The following is a 14,653-nucleotide window of genomic DNA, read 5'->3' as shown; positions in this document are numbered from 1 at the left end:
ACATGCATCCTCCGCTGTTGCCATTTCCAATATAAAATAGGGTGCAGTTGTAACTTATATTTGTCAGTAGACTCGTTACAGAAGCGCTAAAAACTACAACAATAGTGGAGAGTAGAGTTGTCCTGATACCAATATTTTGGTACCGGTACCAAAATGTATTTTGATACTTTTCGGTACTTTTCTAAATAAAGGGGAACACAAAAAATGGCATTGGCGGCCTTATTTTAACAAAAAATCTTACGGTGCATTAAACATATGTTTCTTATTGCAAGTTTGTCCTTAAATAAAATAGTGAACATACAAGACCACTTTTCTTTTATTAGTAAGTAAACAAACAAAGACTCCTAATTTAGCTGCTGACGTATGCAGTAACATATTGCGTCATTTTCCAATGTATTATTTTGTCAACATTATAAAGGACAAGCTGTAAAAATGAATTATTAATCTACTTGTTAATTTACTGTTAATATCTGGTTATTTGCCATTTCAACATGTTCTATCTACACTTCTGTTAAAATGTAATAATCACTTATTCTTCTATTGTTTGATACTTTACATTAGTTTTGGATGATACCACAAATTTGGGTATCAACCCGATACCAAGTAGTTACAGGATCATACATTGGTCATATGCAAAGTCCTCATGTGTCCAGGGACAAATTTCATGAGTCTTTGAACATAATATGATTTTTTTCAAACGGAAAAAGATTTTGTGATGCTAAAATATATCGATGTAATGGCAGTATCGACTAATACGCTCCTGTACTTGGTATTATTACAGTGGATGTCAGGTGTAGATCCACCCATGGCGTTTGTTTACATTGTGATGCCGGTGAGCTACGGTGTGTAGTGAAGCATGTTTAGCTATTCCTCGTCCTGCAGGGATGATACTTGTAAGAAACGTACTTTATTTGTCGCCATGGAGGCGAGGATTAGTGATTTAGAAGTAGCTAAAACACTGCAGACTGCGGATGGACTTAAGTCGCTAGTTTAGAACCTTTATTTAACCAGATAAGAAAACCCATTGAGATCAAGATCTCTTTCACAAGGGTGACCTGGCCAAGAGGTCAACAGCACATGTCACAGAGCAGTTTCAAAATAAATACATTAAGACATACATTTTAAAATACATAAGAGAAGTGTAAAACAACAGAGATTTACATCTTTAAAAACACAGGCACTGTGCAAACGTCTCTCGCTGTTTGTCCCTCAGGACAGAACGGAAGGCTCCAAATGGAAGTAGTTCTGTAAGTTTCAGTTTCGTCTGCAATTCATTCCATGCCATAGGGGCAGCAATGCCAAAAGCTCTTTTGCCAAATTCAGTCCGTACATGAGGAACAGTTAAAACATACAAATTGTTAGAACGTAATGCGTAAGAGCTGCTTTTTCTTTGTAACAGAGTACACAAGTATGGAGGTATTAAACCTAAAAGAGCCTTATAAATGATAGTCAGCCAATGTGTGTATCTGCGTGCACTCAATGAAGATAAGTCTGACTTCATATACAGTTGACAATGGTGGGTGAGACTACGACAGCCAGTAACAAATCTTAGTGCTGAATGAAAAACAGTGTCCAAGGACTGGAGGCATTTAGATGAAGCACTAAAATAAAGCACGTCTCCATAATCAATTACAGGCAAGATAGTTGCTGTCACCAATTTCTTTCTGACTTTAAGAGAGAAGCAGTTTTTATTTCTAAAAAAGAAACTAAGCTTTACCCTAAGCTTAGAGACCAAGTTGTCAATATGGGCTTTAAATGAAAGCTCCTGATCAAGAGTAAAACCCAAGTACTTGTAATTTAAGACCTGCTCTATAGGGTTTCCATTTGATGTTACAATATTTGGAATATTTTCCAGTAGCACCCTTGAATGAGAGAAAACCATTACCTTGCTTTTATCTGTATTTAAAACCAATTTAAGATCAAATAAGCGAGCCTGGAGTTTGATAGTCATGTCTTGAAGCATCCCCTCCTTCTTGAGGGCGTTTCAGTGTTATACTTTCACCTTTATCGTTAGTTTTTAAGCCCCAAAATGCGTCCGTTCTCCCTTTTCTGTCTACACACTGTGTCTGCTTGTAAGTACTCCGTGATTGTGCGTTGCCGAACATGCTCCTCTGCTCGTAAAACCATCAATGTCATGACGTGACGACGACGGGGGAGCAGGGGGCCGGTACTTTTTAGAAGCGGTATAATACCAAATATGATTCATTAGTGTTGCGGTACTATACTAATACCGGTATACCGTACAACCCTAGTGGGGAGCAGACACTGTCGAAGTGGAGCCAGGTAGACCGCCCACAAAACAGCACATCATGAAGAGATGGTCAGAAAGCAGCTTGTAGAGATGGTCTGTAAGACAATCTATGCAACGTTTTGACCAAAGAACCACCATTACGTGTTATGTAGACCACAAGGAAGTGTTTTAAATGTAGAAAATAAATCACAACGTTCCAGTCGAGCACTCCATTGTGCAGCAATTGCTACCAAACACAATATGGAATGTTGACCGTCAGCAACTTTTGCGCTCCAGTGACTACATTCAAAAAGTTTTCCATAGTTTGTCTTGTCCCTGAAGTGTCTTTTTCCCCCCACAGTTATTCATTTCCCCCTGGTGTCTCAAGAAAGGAACTGCTTCTGCTGCTGCTTCATTGCAGACTTTGAAGCGCCATGCATGAGGCCTCAAAGGGGAAGAACAAACAGAGACACCTTTGTGTTAAATCACATCTCAAACGCACGCTTCTTCATCCAAGGAACATATTTGTCCATTTGCCTCCCATGCCAAATAGGAAAAAAAGAAGAAGAAGAAGGGGAAAAAAGTGCTTTGCGGCACAATCCATCTCAATTTTCCAAATCTATTAGCTTTCTTTGTGTGGCTTGCCTCTCCTCAAGCCGATCTTTAAAACGCGTGGCTGTTCAACAATTATGATAACTGCAACAGGGTGAATTAGAGGATCCACCCATTCATCTCTCGGGCCCCTCCCACGCCTGGACATGACGCGGCCTAAATGAAAAATGGAGACGCTTTAAAAAGTATTGATTCCAGCTTTAAACAAAAGGTACAGTCAATATTATTTACTCCCAAATATATCTTTGTTATCTACGCGGGAGAGTTCCGCATGCTCGCTGCTCAGTTCTTGTAATTTCGGGCATAAAAATAATAGAGCAATTGCCACGAAATTGACGGTGACAGGTAGGGTGGCAGTGTTTTTCCCCCTTGTGATGCATATATGGAGTGTAAATGAACGCAAAGGGCAGATATCAGCTCTGATCAAAAGGGGAGATAAAATACAAGTGATAGAGTGCAGCATAAACAATGTACTCCAAAATAAACTTAAGTGGCTATCAATCTTCTGACCTTTCCATTTGGCAATATGTACTACTATTGTTTATTCTTTCCCGGATTTCTTATTTATAATGGGAACGTATTTTTGAGGGGAAAATTTCAACCTCTGTACTGCCAACAGACAATACTGCAACTGTATCAACATTTTCAACCAAAAAGTGTCCCAATTTAAATCAACATGGTTACAGTAATTTACATTTCATACAAATCATCACAGATAACAAAATAGTACTTATTTTAATACTGACGTGTCCTCACGATAAGGTCAGCAGAAGGGATTTAAGGTCATGTTTTGTGGGAAATTAGGCTCTCGGCCGCCCTCTACTGACCAGACATTACAATGCACTAATTTTTGATGAAAAAGGTAACACAAAGCAATAATTTCATTCACATAAAATACTAATTTCTGTCGCTTTTTGAGTGAGATTAAGAGGTTCAAATTAGTAAAAACAAATCAAAGAATATCATGTTCGTGTACAGTTTTTTTGTAGGCTTTGCTATTTATATTTGTTTATGTTGATTGTGTCTTTGATCAGCAAGTACTAAATACAACAAAAAGGCAGAGATTCTCAGTCAAACTAACACTGCCATCTGGTGGTTCAAACGGCACACTACCAAACTACATCAAATAAAAGTTCAATATTTAGATAAGAGCTTTCAAAGCAGTTGAGGAAAAAATAAAGAAACTATTTCTCCAAACCTGCTAAGACAACTTTAATTGTATTTTAAAGCACAATACAATTAGTTCTTTAGTTCCTACAGTAAGCAAATAAAGAGAGTCGGGGGTGAGCAGAAAACTCTACAAAACATTGCAGAAAATGTTTACATTTTTAACCAACACAACATCCCAGAACACTTCAAACCAGGCAACACCCGGGAAACACAGACTAGTGCATCCTAAAGACTGGACAACCCACACCCACAAAAACAATCTGGTGTATGCTGTCGTGTCCAGTGTAATGATGATTCATATATTAGAGGGGAAAAAACAAACACTAAGCCGACGTATGGCGCAGCATAGACGGAAAAACCTGTCAGGTCAAGACTCAGCTGTCTACCTGCACCTCAAGAAAAAACCGCACACCTTTGAGAACAAAAATGTACCGGTTCTGGTCAGGGAGGACGGATGGTTGGAAAGGCGGGGTAAGGAAAACCATCTACGCCAAGGTTTATAAACCATCTTTGAACAGACAAGTTGGTCTGCGACATCACCCATCTACCACATGCAACACTGTCCTTTCAACCAATGCTAAAAGACTCTGCAATTTAGCCTCCAAGAAATAACAGAAGCTAGAAACATTCTGGTCTCAGATGCTCATTTGGTGCCATTTTTTTTTACAACTGAATGGTATGCTAACATTGGTGATTCCAACTGATTTTGAGCTGGTAGTGGTCGTTCTACAGCAGAGCTGGGCAAATATTTTGACTCGGGGGCCACATTGAAAGAAGAAATTGTGTCTGGGGGGCCAATGTGTATGTGTGTATAAATTATATGTACACAGCTGTAAAAATCTGCTGAACAGTATGTGTGTTTGGGTCCCTTTTTTTCCAGGAACACGAATTGTCTGTCATAACGTTTTTAAAATTCTATCAGAAAATTGTGACTTTTGGTAGATAGATGGGGTCAATAAAGTACTATCTATCTATCTATCTACCAAAAGTCACAATTTTCTGATAGAATTTTAAAAACGTTATGACAGACCACCTCAAAAAAAAGGAATGGAATTTTACAGTTTTTTACTGAATGGGACACCCAAAATGTACATTAAAATAAAGAAAGTGAGATTTACAATATTAACTATGAACAATAAAACAGTGAATATTAACAACATATGAACATCGCTCCTCTTTTACTTCTCAGACCAGCTCCTCCATAGACGTCTTTTACAACACAAAATGTGAAAAACAGCTAAATATGAATGCAAAGTGTAATAAACACCTACAATATGATATATTATCACTTTTTTGCAGAACTTTGTTGTAAAAAATCTGCTTCCGCATCGGTTTCTGACACAAGCGTTTCGGGCTGGCTACTCTGAAAACAAACCCCGCCCACTCTGGTTTGTTCCTGGTCTGAGCTGCTGTGACGTAGATTACCGTAATAACTGGTATAAAACCCAAAAGCGCAGATTTTAACCATTGAAATACTCTCTATAGTTCAATGCTTACAGTAATTGAAAAACAGCACTGCACATCATAATGGCGGCGACAGTTTTGATGTTAAAGGTCTGAAAAAATTATGTAGAACGTCTGGCGGGCCGGATTGAAAATCTTAATGGGCCGCGGGCCGTATTTTGCCCAGGTCTGTTCTACAGCGATCATTCTGCCACACAATACCTCAATTAGGTACTGTATAATGATTAACCACGATAAAATTCCGGACGGTTCGTAATAACGTTTGATTTTTTTAATTATCGAAATATATTATTATTAATGCATTTTAGGCGACATTGCTCACTTCCTGGAAAAGCATGCAGCCTCTGCGCCTCCGAAGATGGTGCATGCGCACCAGCGCTGTTTGCAATGCCGGAAAACAACACACGGACCTCGCTCTTGAAATGTTGTCCGTTTACTAGGATTGATAAAGCATGCTGAGGGTAAAATAATTTGATTGATTGATTGAAACTTTTATTAGTAGATTGCACAGTAAGGTACATATTCCGTACAACTGACCACTAAATGGTAACACCCGAATAAGTTTTTCAACTTGTTTAAGTCGGGGTCCACTTAAATTGATTCATGGTACAGATATATACTATCAGATATATACTATCATCATAATACAGTCATCACACAAGATAATCATCAGAGTATATACATTGAATTATTTACATTATTTACAATCCGGGGTGTGGGATGTGGGGGGGGGTTAGGTTTGGTTGTTATCATCACTTCAGTCATCAACAATTGAGAACAGAGAAATGGACATTGAAACAGTGTAGGTCTGACTTGGTAGGATATGTACAGTATGTAGTGGACATAGAGAGAGAGAGAGAGATCAGAAAGCATAAGAAAAAGTATCTACATTTGATTATTTACATTTGATTATTTACAATCCGGGGAGGGTGTTAGTTTAGGGTTGAAGTTGCCTGCAGGTGTACTTTTATTGCGGTTTTGAAGGAGGATAGAGATGCCCTTTCTTTTACACCTGTTGGGAGTGCATTCCACATTGATGTGGCATAAAATGAGAATGAGTTAAGACCTTTGTTAGATCGGAATCTGGGTTTAACGTGGTTAGTGGAGCTCCCCCTGGTGTTGTGGTTATGGCGGTCATTTACATTAAGGAAGTAGTTTGACATGTACTTCGGTATCAGGGAGGTGTAGCGGATTTTATAGACTAGGCTCAGTGCAAGTTGTTTAACTCTGTCCTCCACCTTGAGCCAGCCCACTTTGGAGAAGTGGGTAGGAGTGAGGTGTGATCGGGGATGGAGGTCTAGAAGTATTCTGACTAGCTTGTTCTGGGATGTTTGGAGTTTAGATTTGAGGGTTTTGGAGGTGCTAGGGCAGGGGTCACCAACCTTTTTGAAAGCAAGAGCTACTTCTGGGTACTGATTAATGCGAAGGGCTACCAGTTTGATACACACTTAAATAAATTGCCAGAAATAGCCAATTTGCTCAATTTACCTATGTTATTATTAATAATGAATGATATTTACACTTAATTGAACGGTTTAAAAGAGGAGAAAACACGAAAAAAATGACAATTAAATTTTGAAACATAGTTTATCTTCAATTTCGACTCTTTAAAATTCAAAATTCAACCGAAAAAAAGAAGAGAAAAATTAGCTAATACGAATCTTTTTGAAAAAATTTAAAAAATGAATTTATGGAACATCATTAGTAATTTTTCCTGATTAAGATTACTTTTAGAATTTTGATGACATGTTTTGAATAGGTTAAAATCCAATCTACACTTTGTTAGAATATATAACAAATTGGACCAAGCTATATTTCTAACAAAGACAAATCATTATTTCTTGTAGATTTTCCAGAACAAAAATTTTAAAAGAAATTCAAAAGACTTTGAAATAAGATTCAAATTTGATTCTACAGATTTTCTAGAAAAAATTTTTTGAATTTTAATCATAATAAGTTTGAAGAAATATTTCAAAAATATTCTTCGTCGAAAAAACAGAAGCTAAAATGAAGAATTCAATTAAAATGTATTTATTATTCTTTACAATAAAAAAAATACATTTACTTGAACATTGATTTAAATTGTCAGGAAAGAAGAGGAAGGAATTTAAGGGTAAAAAGGTATATGTGTTTAAAAATCCTAAAATCATTTTTAAGGTTGTATTTTTTCTCTAAAATTGTCTTTCTGAAAGTTATAAGAAGCAAAGTAAAAAAAAAAATGAATTTATTTAAAGTGAAGACCAAGTCTTTAAAATATTTTCTTGGATTTTCAAATTCTATTTGAGTTTTGTCTCTCTTAGAATTAAAAATGTCGGGCAAAGCGAGACCAGCTTGCTAGTAAATAAATAAAAATTTTAAAATAGAGGCAGCTCACTGGTAAGTGCTGCTATTTGAGCTATTTTTAGAACAGGCCAGCGGGTTACTCATCTGGTCCTTACGGGCTACCTGGTGCCCGCGGGCACCACGTTGGTGACCCCTGTGCTAGGGTACCAGGAGGTGCATGCGTAATCGAAAAAGGGTTGAACGAGAGTTCCCGCTAGAATCCTCATGGTGCTTTTGTTGACCAGAGAGGAGATTCTATAGAGAAATCACATTCGTTGGTTGACCTTTTTGATTACCTAGGTTGCCATTTTATCACAGGAAAGATTAGCCTCTAGAATGGAACCTAAGTAGGTGACCTCATCTTTCTTTGAGGATAGTCAGCCCATCACCAGAAAATGCAGGAAAAAAAGTTCCTGCGAAGGGATGCAACACTTCAAACATGTTGAGTCAACTCTGGAACCACCATCCTCAACTACACGTCGAGTGCAAAATAAGTTAACTTGTAGATGAATGCATGATGGTAAGTCTTTAAAAAGTAACTTGTCATCGTTTGTCTGTCAAACGTTCTTGTAGTTGCACCTAAGTGTTGCATAAAGTGACTTGTTAATGGCCGCTATCGGTCAGAACGAGTAGTGTGTGCACACAACACATACTGTAGCACAGACCTGGGCATTCTGCGGCCCTTTGTGCGTCCCTGTCCGGCCCGCGTGAGGCCAATTATAAATTACAAAATAAATTTAAAAAAGTATCTATGTCTAGTGTGCAATACAACGGTGCTGCTTTTGTTTTGAAAATCGTTATTTGTATTACTTCCTTGTGGACGTATGCGTGTGCGTGATTGTGAGTGAATGTGAACAGCTGCAATCACAAATTACAAAATAAAGTTGAAAAAACATATGTCGTGCGCGCAATACAACTGTGCTGCTTTTATTTTGAAAAGTATTATTTATGGGCGTGTGTCCGTGTGTAACCTGCGAGTGAAGGTGCACATGCAGCGACAAGTGATGCACGGTTTACACCCGAGACGCTAAAAAGAGAAAAGTTGATGAGGAATGGCGTGTTTTCAACAAGACTTGGACTGCCAAGCAACGTTCCCTCTAAGGTGCGCGCCTGCGCAATTGCGCACTGCTCAAGCGTCCGCTGCGCACAGCAAATATATGCCGCGCACCAAGTCAAATCCCATCTGAATTCTAAACAAAATAAACACATTTATTCTGTGTAATTTTGCAATGCAACTTTGAGTGACAGTGACAACAAGCGGCCCTAACGGTGTTCGTCAACACCGTTCATTTATTGTAACGTCTATCGAGATGCTTCGAGGACAGGAATTATATTGATGACTTTATTGAGCAAAACTGTTTATATTCGGACATAACCACACCAAAAACATGAGTAAAACACTTCTATCTCGAAAAACTAGTCATTTTCTGCCGTACAAACCAGGCCAAAACCAACTTGTCATCTGTCACCAACACGCATAGCACTAAACCACTGGTGCGTTTATGGCCACACAAAAAGTCGGACAACTCAAACACCACACAAAGTTACACTATGACTCCTCAGTCATGCGTGTGCTTATTTTACTGTCATTTATTATTAATGTTAATTTATTTATATTAGTCATGGAATGCTGTTACACACACTATGTTGAAGTATTACTATTATTATTATTATTATTATTATTATTTATCTTACGGTATATATCAAAAATAATATTGAGCAAAATTTAATTGAAATATTGTCGATGTGGCCCTCCAGCAGTGCTCGGGTTGCTCATGCGGCCCCCGGTAAAAATTATTTGCCCACCCCTGCTGTAGCAGAACAAAATGTAATTCAGTTTATGTGTTTTGTGCTGTTAATGACTGCTGCTACTTTGTTACTTTTAAAAGTTAGTGTTAAAAACAAATCCTAGCGAAAACCCTGCAACGTGTTTTGTTTTTACAACTGTAGCATTAGGGTTTGTGTGTCACCAATCATCAAGTCTGATGATTAGAATAATAATAATAATAATGAGCATCTAATAAATATAATATTACATTTGCTTTTCCCTTATTTGCAGAGTGGGTGTGGAGCGGGCAAGTTGTATGCCACAGTTACAGTACATCATCTTCTACCACCATCACACATACAATACCTGATGTCTTCCAGAAGCAGCTACTTATGCTCCCTCATCAAAAATGGCAAAAGACCTCACTACAGCACTCGTGTTGTATGCTATGACAAAAAGTGCAGTTACATCTTATGGCCATCATGTGCCATCTTTCACAGTAATTTGTATTTATTTATGTTATTTAGTTTCTGCCATGCTACTCTGTTAATAATGCTTATGTTGCTTTCATTTGTTTTCTACTTGAGGAACATGTAACACTTATCTACAAAAAATGTTTTTCTACAAAGTACATCATTTTCGATGTGTTATTTGTTTGTTTGTTTTAAAATAAACTTAGTTAAAAGATTGCAGTACAAGCACTTTTTGAACATTTTGACCACATTTAAAAATACCACGATAATAATTGTCAGAATAATTGGATCTAAGTTATCACAAAACTTTGTGTTTCCATGAGTTCCCGGCGAGCAGACAAAAGCTGTCTTTGATCTTACCAAGCAAAAGGCTTGTAAAACTCCACTGTGTACGATGGGACGCGACATGAAGGTGTCGGTTTCTTTGATCTATTGTAATCCACAGGAAGATCTTGTCTTGACCCGAGATCTACAAAGCGGAGAGGAAGCAGGACCTGACGCAAGCTCCAGGCATCTTTTCTTTGAACTGTTTTGTAACCAAGGGCGACGGCTGTTTACGACCCCCTCTCCCCTAAGAAACAGTTGTTGCTATGTAATCAGGGAAAGTCCAAATAAAAGAGGAGGCGTAGAATTCTCTTGTCAGAGCGTGGTGGAAGACTGTACAAAGAGTACAGCCCAGGCGTTTCTCCTCAATGAGCTAAATTAAATTCTGTCTCTGTTTAATTCCTTGCTTCTTGTCTGTTTAATAAATGTCATCGGGGTTTTAAACCTGACAATAATGATAACCATGATAATTTTGGTCACAATAACCGTGGTAAGAAATGTTCATACCTTGACATCCCTAACCTCGATACTAACGAGGGGAAATTCCACTTTAACGATTGTCGTTAGCATTGACAAAAGGGTTGCTCTTTCATCTCAACAGTTGTTGATTTTTCCTACAATAGGGCGGAACCATTCATGCCCAGGCACACCCTCCTTGTGTTGGAGTATAATTACTTGGGGATTTGGCACCAGCTACAAGACTAGATCTGAGTAATCTCTGGCTTTGTTCACACTACTTTAGTCGGATGTCCAATTCAGATTTTTTTTGTGAAATCCAATCTTTTTATGTGGCCATTCACATTACAAAAATTTGATTTCTAATACCAAAGCAATCTGACCTGTATGCAGACATGACGTCATGACGTTGCATGCACTGCAGTGTTTACGGAAGTAAACATGGTTTCAGCTCTAGTCGGGCTCAGTATTGGCGTATTTGTGGGAATTTAAAGGATTTTGTGCAATTACAGTAAACATTTTCTGAACCAAATTATTTTTGCGTAGAAGATTAAAAAGGAAGAAGACAAGAATCTTGTTTCTGACAGTTTTACGGGACATTTTTCTTCGATGTCTGCTTGAAGAGCATGTCTATGGGCGAGCAGTCGGAGACAGGAGTGGTGGAACTTTCACGTGAGTTCCTACAACATATTATTTTCACCTGCTTTCCCCTCTGTTGTCAACTATTTATTTTTTAAACAGTCTATTTTGGCGAACAAATACAACACTTATCACTTTTTGATGACGTATTCGTCGGATGAATGCGACCTAAGCGTGAGAGCGTTCACATTGAGGACGCATCATATCCGATATATTCCCACATAGGAAAAGGCCTGGGTCATATGGAATTGCAATGTTCATACTGACCTGAAAAAATCCAATACAGGCCTCATATGGCCAAAAAAATCGGAATTGCCTAAGTCTATGAGCATGAAGCAAAGAAGCCTACTATAATGACAATGAGAGCCAACCAAACAGTCCAGTTGTGATCGAATGAATGCTCTGAGAATACAAACTATATTACTTTTTCAGGATGTAAAGGAGGTTCAATTGTATCTTATTCTCTGGAGGAAGTGCCAACATTTTAAAAACCCTTGTACAACAGCGTTCGGTTTGTAACCAATATGCCTGTTTTAATTCAATATTGTTGCTGGGCGACTGAAGTTATGTGTTTATTTTCTCCAGAAAGATTCAATCTACCTCCAGAGCTTACCTTATTGTGTCCACTCTCCCCTGCCATCACTTCCTCCCAGGCCTTGACATTTCTGTATCTTGGCTTTCTACGCACCCAAGGAGGTTTCACTTCAGTGTGGGCATCCTTACTGGCCACCATGATGTACAGTATCCACCTGGGAATAAGCATAAAAGCTGGTAGCAGCAATACTTAAAAAAAATAAAAATAAATGCACAAAAAATACAATACTTTTAATCCAGTAAAAATCATACAAACATAAAACTTGAATTTTTGTCGAAATAGTCGGTGTACGGGTCAAACTGCAAAGGTTGGTGTGAGTGCTATACACAATGATAGTATCAAAAACAATGTCCATCAAGATCATCTCAAACAAAAGAGCATTACTAAAAACAAGAGATTTACCTGGAAAATTAAAAGAAGGAAACAAGGAATGTGTCCACGAAGGAGCTGGAAGAAACAAAACCTTAAGGCCTCCTGTCCCATTACTACCTAAGTGTCAAAGTCAAGGCTATTTGATTAGTATTAGAACCGGCCCGCAGGCCACAGCCGCCTGCTGCTGTTTTGCACGCACCAATACTCCATTAGTGTTGGCGCTAGGAATTTTCAAAATGGGGTCCCAAAAATATGCTAAAAAATGTTCTTAATGAGTTGAAAAGGTTGGTGTTGGAGTTTTTCAAATCGGCCAAGAAATGTTGAAGTAGTAACATTTTTAAGTGAGAAATGGTATTAAGGAATTCCTGGAAAACCGGGAATTTTTCTCATTCAAAAAACAACTTTGTTTTTTGTCCTGATTAAGGGGAATGTTTGGCCGGTGGAACGGTTGAAGTGGGTTGAAAAATGTGGAAGGAGTAGTTAGAAAACACGGGAATTCCTGGAAAAAAAATTTTACTTGTAAAAACGATAGTTTGAATGGCCAGGGTGAGTGGAATATGTTGAAGGTGGAATGGTTTTAATCGGTTGAAAAATGTGGAAATGGTGGAAGTTTGAGTAATGGCCAATTCATTTTGAATGGGAAAAATGTCCTGGAAAACCTGCAATTCTGGGAAATCTGTGAATTTTTGGACGGTGGAACGGTTGAAGTAGGTTGACAAAAAATGTGGAAGGAGTAGTTGAAATAACGGGAATTCTGGGAATTCCTGGAATTTTTTTGAACCTGTAAAAATGATAGTTTGAATGTCCAGGATGAGTGGAATATGTTGAAGGTGGAATGGTTTCAATCGGTTGAAAACTGTGGAAATGGTGGAAGTTTGAGTAATGGCCAATTCATTTTGAATGGGAAAAATGTCCAAGAAAACCTGGAATTCTGGGAAATCTGGGAATTTTTGGACGGTGGAACGGTTGAAAAAAAATGTGGAAGGAGTAGTTGAAATAACGGGAATTCTGGGAATTCCTGGAATTTTTTTGAACCTGTAAAAATGATAGTTTGAATGTCCAGGATGAGTGGAATATGTTGAAGGTGGAATGGTTTTAATCGGTTGTAAAATGTGGAAATGGTGGAAGTTTGAGTAATGGCCAATTCATTTTGAATGGGAAAAATGTCCTGGAAAACCTGCAATTCTGGGAAATCTGTGAATTTTTGGACGGTGGAACGGTTGAAGTAGGTTGACAAAAAATGTGGAAGGAGTAGTTGAAATAACGGGAATTCTGGGAATTCCTGGAATTTTTTTGAACCTGTAAAAATGATAGTTTGAATGTCCAGGATGAGTGGAATATGTTGAAGGTGGAATGGTTTCAATCGGTTGAAAACTGTGGAAATGGTGGAAGTTTGAGTAATGGCCAATTCATTTTGAATGGGAAAAATGTCCTGGAAAACCTGGAATTCTGGGAAATCTGGGAAGAATTCACACACCTATAGAAGAGAACTGGAAAATATCGATGTCAACACGCCAGTATCGAACCAATACTACCATTGGTATCGTTGCTAGCAATACAATGGATCGATCAGCCCACACATACAAAATGGTTCGATTGAACATTGAATGGCGCTAGCTTGATTCGCTACACAACGTAAATAAAGTTAAAACGTAAAAATGTCAACATAATACATTTGACTTGGAAATATGCACGTAGTTTATAAATGCCATACTTACAGACAAAATGGGAGGTTTTGTGTTCCAGTTCAAGACAGCAGCAGTCCCAAAAGTTGGCTGAATTCGTGTTGTGGTGCCAAAATATCCAAAAATATCCTTAAAGGCGGCGTGTGGTGTTGATGAATTGTACTTTTTAAACCTCTTATTTCAACTTGTGACAGTCAGCGTCCGAAATCGGACTTATTTGCCCAAATTTACGGAAGCGAACACCTGCTGTTAGTTAAGTAGTCGAGCCAAAAAAAATGACATCTAGGTATGCTTGTTTGCCTTACCGGCGCCGCGTCCTTCCGCCATGCGGAGCTTAAATTGAATCAGATCCGCCCAACCGGGACACATTTAAACCAAAGTGAGTGCTTTTCCTATTAAAAAAAAACGTTACACTTACATGACACAACATTAGGTACAATAGCACAAATTGGTTTATTATTATGGTTGCTGAACTATTTATTGTAAGACATATTAAAGTATCTTTATTAATTACATTACATTCAACCAGGTGGTGCGAACCAT

General features: G+C 38.1%; 1 long non-coding RNA gene across 1 annotated transcript; it reads right to left on the bottom strand.

Moving 5' to 3' along the window:
* Window positions 1–2,545: 2,545 nt before the first annotated feature.
* Window positions 2,546–14,370, bottom strand: LOC133660772 (uncharacterized). The gene is made up of 3 exons (XR_009827885.1): window positions 14,144–14,370; window positions 12,072–12,207; window positions 2,546–2,998 (listed from the first exon to the last, which is right to left on the bottom strand). It is a non-coding gene; the product is annotated as an uncharacterized LOC133660772 (long non-coding RNA).
* Window positions 14,371–14,653: the final 283 nt, after the last annotated feature.

Source organism: Entelurus aequoreus, linkage group LG11 (genome assembly GCF_033978785.1).
Source record: "Entelurus aequoreus isolate RoL-2023_Sb linkage group LG11, RoL_Eaeq_v1.1, whole genome shotgun sequence".
In the NCBI taxonomy this organism is placed as follows: domain Eukaryota; kingdom Metazoa; phylum Chordata; class Actinopteri; order Syngnathiformes; family Syngnathidae; genus Entelurus; species Entelurus aequoreus.
Note: the sequence above shows the minus strand (reverse complement) of the source record. Positions and strands in the feature narration are given on the sequence as shown.